Source organism: Otolemur garnettii, unplaced genomic scaffold (genome assembly GCF_000181295.1).
Source record: "Otolemur garnettii isolate 467f Iridium unplaced genomic scaffold, OtoGar3 scaffold00177, whole genome shotgun sequence".
Taxonomy (NCBI): domain Eukaryota; kingdom Metazoa; phylum Chordata; class Mammalia; order Primates; family Galagidae; genus Otolemur; species Otolemur garnettii.
Window position 1 is genome coordinate 3,527,519 of NW_003852572.1, and position 9,277 is coordinate 3,536,795.

Here is a 9,277-nt window from a genome sequence, read left to right on the forward strand (position 1 = left end):
ATAACTCACACCTTTTGGAGTTGTTGTATGCATGAATCTGGAGCCAACTGCACCACTGCTATACCAGACAGTGGTAGGGAGAAGCATCCTGAGATGGTTCAGGGAAGTGTTCTCCTTAGGCTAAATCCCAGAAACCATTCTGTCCTCCTCATTCTTTGGGCATATCATGGGAGGGCAGCCTGAAAAGTTTCTGAAGTGCCTTCAAGGCCTTTGTTGTTGCCTTGACTATTAGCATCTGGCTGTCTTTTAACCATGCTAATCTCTTTAGCAAATGGTGACTTTGATTCTTCTACTGAAACTGTTCTATCATTTTCTACCAGCTGCAAACTTTCCAGTTTTTTTTCTCATTTCCCTTTTCTCCAGTACATCACTGTAAGCACTTGGAAGTACTCATGCAGCAGCTTTGAAATGAAATTTTTAATCTGTCTTGGCCGTCATGAAATTTGCTGCTTAGAAATTTCTTCTACCAGATACTCTGGTTCATCACTCTCAAATCCAGCCTTCCACAAAGTCCTCAAGCGTGGTTTATCCAAGTTCACTTCCAGCTTACAGCAAGAATGGCTTCAACTCCAGTTTCCAATACCTTTTTCCTCTGTTCGATCAGAATGACTTTCACTGCCGATATTTCTATCAGTGTTCTGGTCATGACCACTTAGCCAGTCTGTAGGGAGTGCCAAACTCTTGTCTTCTCAGCCTTCACCAGAATCTAGGATTTCTCTAGCCAGCTCCTCCATATTCTTCCAGCCTCTGTCTATTACCCAATACCAAAGCCACGTCCACGTTTTTACATATTTATTACCAGCAACAACCCACGTCTCAGTGCCTATTTTCTGTATTAGTGTGTTTTCCATTGGTTGTAACAGAATACCTGAAACTGGGTAGTTTAAAAAGAAAAGAAATTTATTGTTTACAGTTATGGAGGTTAAGTCCAGGGTCAAGGGGCCATCAGGTGAGAGTCATCTTGCTGGTGGGGATCCGTAGTATCCCCAGGAGGTGCAGAGCATCACGGGATGAGGGGCTGAGAGTGTTAACATGCTGCTTTGGGTTTTTATAGTAACTTTATATGAGATTCAACCTTGATCTATTTCTGTTCCTTACTTTGGTACAAACTTGTTTTTCTAAACTTTTAGAAGGAAAGTGGACTCAGGGAAGCTTCTTTTCTTTTCTTTTCTTTTAAAGAAGTTGTATTGTGAAACACAAAGGAAGTCTTTTCTTATCAAACTTCCTTCTTTTCTTGTTTAGTTTTTGAGTTGTTTTTTAATACATGGGAGCTGGATTTTTGAGATTCTCTGACTTCTCTTGCCCTTTACTTTTGTCTCTACCAGCTAGCACTGTTCCATAGTGATAGGTTTGCTTAGGTGTACATTAATGCATTTATGGAGTACAATGTGCTGATTTTTGATACAATTTGGAATGCTTACATCACACTTATTTTTGAACTGGGAAAATAATTAAATTGTAACTGAAAGAATAAGTGTTTATATTTCAGTTTAATTATCAATTATGATTAATATTTATATCAACTGTTAATCATCCTGTCTGAATTATGTATTCTAATAAACACATCACAATTTAAATAAGAGTATAGAAAAATATTATTTGAAGAGACTCAACCCATTGGTACCAACTCCTGTACACTTGTTACTTGCACAGCTCCTGAATAGTATCTTACATGATGCAGCAGATAAAGTGAAAAATAATCATTCCAAAACAAAGTTGTATTTAATGGAAAAATAATTAATATGTTGTTTTAAAATTTAAATTAATTCATATTAAAAATTAACTTTTATTTTCCATGACATATATTTCAAGCCCTCTATAGCCAGCTGTAGTTACTTGACACTGAATTATATAGCATGCACACAGATGTTCTCTTTCTTCTGTCTGTTTTATTGTTATCTTACTTAATTTTCCTCTTAGCACGGGAGCCCTGATGGGTCAGTTTTGAGAATTCGAGGGACTAGATTGCTCTAGCTCTTTGAGTTCTTCCTAAAGTGGACCTCTTGCACGTAGCCAGAATTAGAGAATGAGAAAGTTCTGCTGCCATTCTCAAATCAAATCAGCCAACTGTGCATTCCAATAATTACATTGGCTATTAGGGGGTTTTCCTGTTCTCACAGCCATCAGATTCCACTATCCCTGCCTTCTTTTCCTTCTACAGATTTTAACACCATGTAGGTATTATGGATTTTGGTGCTTTGTTCCTACTTGATTATATTTCAGGGTTTATAGGACCAGCCTCCTAATTTTATTTTAAATGTTCTCAATATTTTTTTTTTCTTTTTTTTTGGTTTTACTATCTGGTTGTTCTGTCACCTATGTGAAGATTCAGAAAAATTGAAAAGTTTCTGCTACTGCTTCTGTTTTCCCTTGACCAATAAATTTTGATGACTACTTTTTGAAAACCACGGTGCATGTGATTCACTTTCATATTATATGGAAAGTGGAAGGAAGATAGGTTTTTAGGGCAAACAAGAAAGGGAGGTGAAAGAATTAAGAGTGCTAATTTTTGTGCTTAATTAAATTGTTTTTCATTTTATGCCTTCAGTTTAATAAGACTTCTGCAGAGAAGGAAGAATTTGTGAGGCTAAAGCAACAGCTCCAGGAGAACGAGGACCTTATTAATACTTTGCAAGCCCAGCTCAGCCAGACACAGGCAGAACAAGCTACACAGGTAAGAGTGGAGAATATCTTGTAAAATTAGGATAAAAAACCATGAAGTCCAGTAGATTAGTACATGATTACTAATCAGTAATTCAGTAAGTCACTTTTTAAAGTCTTAGTAGATTAAAAAAAAAAAAAAGCTAGAGTATTACAGTAGTAATGAGAAGCATGTGTAGTAGAAGAAATCAGCAGAATTGTGGTAGGTAATTTTGTCATTAGGGAACACCAGAAAACCTCCAAAACTAATGTTTATCTTGATGAATTTGTTATAGCCTAATTGGTGGGTGTTTCTTAGTTCAACAGGTCCAGCAATGATTCACCCCCCCCACCTACTTATTTTTTTGTTTTATGAATGCTTTTGTATCATGAAAGATTTTTTTTCTGAAGTACTTTAGCACAAAGTTATTCTTATTCATCAGGAGTTTACTTTATTGGTCACTTGTAGTATTAGTGGTACCTTCTGTATGTGGATGGCATACTGCTGTGTGTATAGTTAAAATTGTATCCTTAAGTCCTTAATCTTACCTATTAGCTTTCATTATGTCCTTTTTCTGCTTAAGGACTATGTACACTATGGGATGGAGAAATAGAAAATCTGGCTTTTACAAATTAGATGCTTAAAATATGGAAAAACCAGGACATATAAATATGTTAACAGAACCATCATAATGTGAGCCATTATGAATGTCAAAGCAAGCAGCAATACAAAGTATTTTAAGAGGTAAAAGAGGTTATTGTGAGTGTCACAGTCAAGGAAGCTTACCTGGAAAGATGGGATAGAGGGAAAGCCATGATGGGCAGAATACATTCTAGCTAGGGAAGGTATTTCAGTCATGTGGCAAATGCAAAGTCTCAGCAAAGGAAAACAATATGCGACACTTACAGGAAATTATAGTAGATGTGTTTGATTAATGAAAGACTGCATGTTTACACACTTGAAACACAAGATTCCAAATTCATAATCAGGAGGTCAGAATTCAGATAATCAACGATTTGACAATTTTTTTTTTTTTAACTCTCAGAAAGGAGAGTCCAGGTCAATTCGAGGCATCAGAAAATGAGTAATTAGCAATAGTTGAAGGACCACTGCAAAATAGGCAAGCTAAGAGCTGGGCAGCATGTTCAGCCATCCATCTTAAGAAAATAAATCGGTGCACATGCACAGAGACACACACACACAAGTTAAAAACTGATGGCAGCATTAATACTAACAGCTTGTCATCAGTCAATTTCTTTTCATTTCATTCTGTTAAGATCCAGCTAAAATGAGCATGATCTAAAAGCATGTAAGAATGACAGGTGAAAATATCTGGGGAGGTGGTGTGGGTTTGGAAGCACTTCCAATTCTCTGAGAGAATCATTCTTTGAATACAAGATTAGAGGATAGATTTCAATTTCCAGTTTTAGACCTTCTTGAAAAAAAGACACATTAATTTGAATTTTCTCTTATAGGACATGAAAAGTTCACTGAAGTCTAGAGCTTGAGTGTGATAGTGAAAGATGTTTCCGGGATTTAACAGAAATCTTACTTTACTTTGTATGTTTATTACATTAATCTTTTTAGAAGTTAAAAAATATACTTTCACTATTTCTTGTAATATATATCATGGTTACTAGAATATATATATATATATACACATATACATACACACACACACACACACACACATATATATACACCTTGTGGAGACATATCTTGCTCTATTTCCTAGGCTAGAGGTTAGTAGTGTCATCATACCTCGGGCTTAAGTGATACTCTTAAGACAGGGTCATACTGTGTAGTTCAGGCTGTTCTTGAACTGGCCTCAAGCCATCCTCACCTCTTGGCCTCCAAAGTGCTAGCTTTGCAGACATTAGCTCCCATGCCTTGCCAGAAAATATATTTTTTAATCAAAATTGATGTTTAGGCTGACTTCTGAATTTAAAAATAGGCTTGCTATTAGATTGGAAAGTTGCTGTGAGGCCTATCTCTCTTAAAGCAGTCTCTTTGACATTCAAAATGTCATTTAGAGAAAGCTACTGTCTTATCAATTCTCAGTGTCTATCTTTAGAAATTAGTCTGAGAGTTTTGTTTGTGCAATATTTGTGGAGCGTAACTTGTATAGTGTCTCTGGAATGTACTTTGAGTTCCATGCAACAGGTGTTCCTAGAGAAAGACGCCAGCTTTGAAACACAAGTTCCTCTTCATGAAGATGATTTATTTCTCTTAGTAACCCAGGCAGATGTGGAAACAAAAATGCAGCAGTTAGTTGCTAAAACTCAGTAGAATGACCACCGTTTTGGTTAGTTAAATCATCACAGCCACTTACTTGCTTTTACCCACTGCTCTTCACTTGATCTAAGTGTGCTCCTCATTGGCTTCTTTGTGATGTACTTCTTATTCCTTTTTCTGTTGTTTGTTGAGACAGTCTCACTCTTTTCCCTGGGTAGAGTTCCATGGCTTTAGCCTAGTTCATAGCAACCTCAAACTCTTGGGCTTCCATGATTCTTCTTCCTCAGCCCCCCAAGTAGCTGGGACTACAGGCATCATGTCCAGGTATTTTCTCCATTTTGAATAGAGAAGGAGTCTCCCTCTTGCTTAGGCTGGTCTTGAACTCCTTAGCTCAAACAATCCACTTGCTTTGGCATCCCAGAGTGCTGGCATCACAGACATAAACCAGCTTTGAATGACCGTGGTCATCTTTTCTTCTCTGTACCTTCCCTTATACTCCACTAATCAGGTAGATTGTGCTCAGAAGCTGAGGTTAGTTGGTGAATGTATACAGTAGTCAGAAATTGGTTTCTTTTTAGTCTGCTGATTTTAAAATTGCATTAAACTCTAATCCAGGTGTTTTCTCTGCACTCTCTTCTAGTATTTACATAGTTTCATGTCTTAAGTTTAAATCTTTTATCCAGCGAGAATCAATTTTTGTTAATGGTGAAAGGTGGGGGTCCAGTTTCAGTCTTCTACAGGTTGCCAGCCAGTTTTACCCAGCACTATTTGTTAAATAGGGAATATTTCCCCCACTGAATGATTTTGATAGGCTTATCAAATGACAACAAGTAGCTGGGTTCATCTCTTGATTCTCTGTTTTCTTCCATAAATCTACCTCTCTGTTTTTGTGCCAGTACCACGCTCTTTGATCACTATAGATTTATAGTATAGCCTGAAGTCTGGTGAAGTGATACCTCCTGATTTGTTTTTATTTCTGAGTAATATATTGCCTAGTCGAGGTTTTTTTCTGATTCCATATAAAACGAAGCACTATTTTTTTCAAGCTCTTTAAAATATGGCAATGCTTTTTTTAATAGGGATTGCATTAAATATGTAGATTGCTTTGGGTAGTACGGACATTTTAACAATGTTGCTTCCTCTCAGCCATAAGCATAGTATGTTTTTCCCTTTGTTACCATCTTCAGGTATTTATTTTTTCAGAGTTTCATAATTCTCTTTATAGGGATTTTTCACAACCTTTGTTAGATAAATTCTCAGGTATTTCATCTTCTTTGGTACTACTGTCCAAGGAAGAGGGTTACTTTATGAGGAGGATCCCCTGGGCAACTGAAGCAATACCAAAGATACATTACTGGGATCTGATCAAACTAAAAAGCTTTTGCACAGCCAAGAGCGCAATAAGTAAAGCAAACAGAAAACCTACAGGATGGGAGAAGATTTTTGCAGGTTATGCTTCCAACAAAGGTCTGATAACTTGAATCCACAGAACTCAAACTGATCAATAAGAAAAGAACAGATAACCCCATTTCTATGTGGGCAAGAGACTTGAACAGACACTTCTGTGAAGAAGATAGGTGTATGGCCTATAAATACATGGAAAAATGTTCATCATCTTTAATCATCAGAGAAATACAAATAAAAATCACTTTGAGATATCATCTAACTCCAGTAAGATTAGCCCACATCACAAAATCCCAAAACTACAGATGCTGGTGTGATGTGGGGAGAAGAGAACACTTCTACGGTGCTGGTGGGAATGCAAGGTAATATGACTTACTTGGAAAGAAGTTTGGAGAATAGTCAAGAAACTAAAAGTAGACCTACCATTCGATCCTGCAATTCCTCTACTAGTTATACACCCAGATGACCAAAAATCATTTTACAACAAAGACATTTGCACCAGAATATTTATTGCAGCCCAATTCATAATTGCCAAGACATGAAAACAGCCGTAGTGTCCATGAACACATGAATGGTTTACCAATTGTGTTATATGTACACCATGGAATACTATACATCCATAAAAAAGATGGTGACTTCACATCTTCTATGTTTGCCTGGATGAACCTGGAACATATTCTTCTTAGCAAAGTATCTCATGAATGGAAAAAAAGGTATCCAGTGTACTCAATCCTACTATGAAATCCATATAGTAGCACCTACACATTCATATGAATGGTAAAAGAAAGTAGAAGGGAAGAGGAGAGAGAAAGGAGGGGTTGGGGGAGGCAGGAGGAGGGAGGGTACTTGGCAGGACCTCACCTAATGTGCATCATTCAATAGTCATTTCAAAACTATTAAGAAAAGATTATAATTGTGACAGATGTGTTAATCAGTTTAATGTAGCATTTCACATTGTATATCAAATCAGTACACTGAACCACATAAATGCATTAGTGTATAGAGTTATCATTAAAAAAATAAAAAATAAAAATAAATAAAAATCAAATTCAAAATTTCAAATCAAAGAAGTCAGTTCTAAAATAAAAATAATATTTTCAGAAAATCCACTACCATTGCCACACACTGCACCAGCTACCCTCTGCCAGAATGAAAATACTGCTCCACTGCTCCAAACCTCATCTTGGGGTACTGAAGTCTCCTTCTGCCTTCTTGTACCCCTGAAGGAATGTTTCTTGGCAGGGACCACCAGCCAGAGGTGCCTGGAGTCCTTTCTCCCCAATCTCACCATAAGCAGCTGCAAAGAAGTTGTCTCTAGTCCACCATCTTGCTTTACCTCCCCCTGGAGAAGACATTTTGTAAATTCTTTGTTGCTGCTGTATGGGCCGCTTGGCATGCAACTGTCCCACTCTTTAATGTGTCATACTCAACATTCAGAAATTTAAGTGTCTACATCTACATGACATTTTGAAAGGTAATCAGTAAATAGTGCTTATCTTTTAACTCATTTTGTGTAACATATTTTTATGTCAGAAATTGATGAAGAGGAAGATCGAAGAATATGAGGAACTCTTGCTGGGCCGTGATAAAGTTATTGACCTGCTGCAAAAGGAGCTGACTGCTGCTGAACAGAGAAGCCAGGTATTGCCTTCTGATCTTTATCACCTACCTGATAGGTAGAGTGTTCATTTTCACTTTTATTTGCCTGGCAGTGAGTCTAAAAGCCTATTTTAAGCCATTGGAGAATTGATTCCATTTATTCATTTGTTTAAATGATGATGATGATACAGAATAATGATGAGTAAGGCAAATATAGTTCCTTTTAGGTCTAGGGCCCTAGTTTCTCTAGAATGTCATATGGGTTGAGCATCCCTAATCTGAAAATCCCAAATCCTAAATGCTCCAGAATCTGAAACTTTTTGAGCACTGACATGACACCCCAAGTGAAGAATTTCTCACATAAGTACCTAACACAAACATTGTTTCATGCAAAAATTATTAAAAATATAAAATTACATTTCATGTATGTGTATAAGAAACACAAATCAATTTTGTGTTTAGATGTGGGTCCCATCCCCAAGATAGTTCATATAAATGCAAATATTCCAAAATCCAAAAAAATTCAAAATTCAAAAACACTTCTGGTTATGAGCATTTAGAAACACTTTAAAATGGTCAAATCTAATGGATATTTTCTAATTCTTACCTGTATTGCACCTTTCTGCGATATTTCCTGGTGTTGATCACGTATTCCTTGATGCTTTCCATTCACTTGACTACTAGAACATTGCAATTCTCTTGATTCTCTTTCTCTGTATCTGGGGATTTTCTACTGTTTGCTTTTACTTCAGACTTCCTGCCCATTAAATAATGTTTCTCAGCATACCAATGTCAGCCCAGTATTATTCTCATTGATACATTCTCTCACCCTCCATTAAGGTAAATATAAAATTACATCCCTTTAGATGAATGTCTCCCTAATATTCATCTCCCTAATCTATTTGGTTTATATCCAGTTCCTGTTGACATATGGGTATTCCACAAACACCTCAAACTCAACAAGTGAAAAACAAAATTCTTCCCTGCTTAAAACCTATCATGTTTTCTTTCTTTCTTTTTTTTTGTTTTTGCCAGCCGCTGGGTTTGAACCCGCCACCTCCGGCCTACCCTTTTGAGCCACAGGTGCCATCCAAAACCTAATCATGGTTTATCATATTTCTTTGTTACTTTATGGTTCAGTCATAAGAATAACACTTGTCAGGATTTATTTCCTTCATGTTCTTTAACTCCTACAATTAATTATCAAGTTCTACTGATTTTACCTCTTAAATAATTCTTCAGTTTGGCTCGGCGCCTGTGGCTCAAGCGGCTAAGGAGCCAGCCACATACATCTAAGGTGGCAGGTTCGAATCCCCAGCCCAGGCCTGCCAAACAACAATGATGGCTGCAACCAAAAAATGGCCAGGCGTTGTGGCAGGCGCCTGTGGTCCCAGCTAC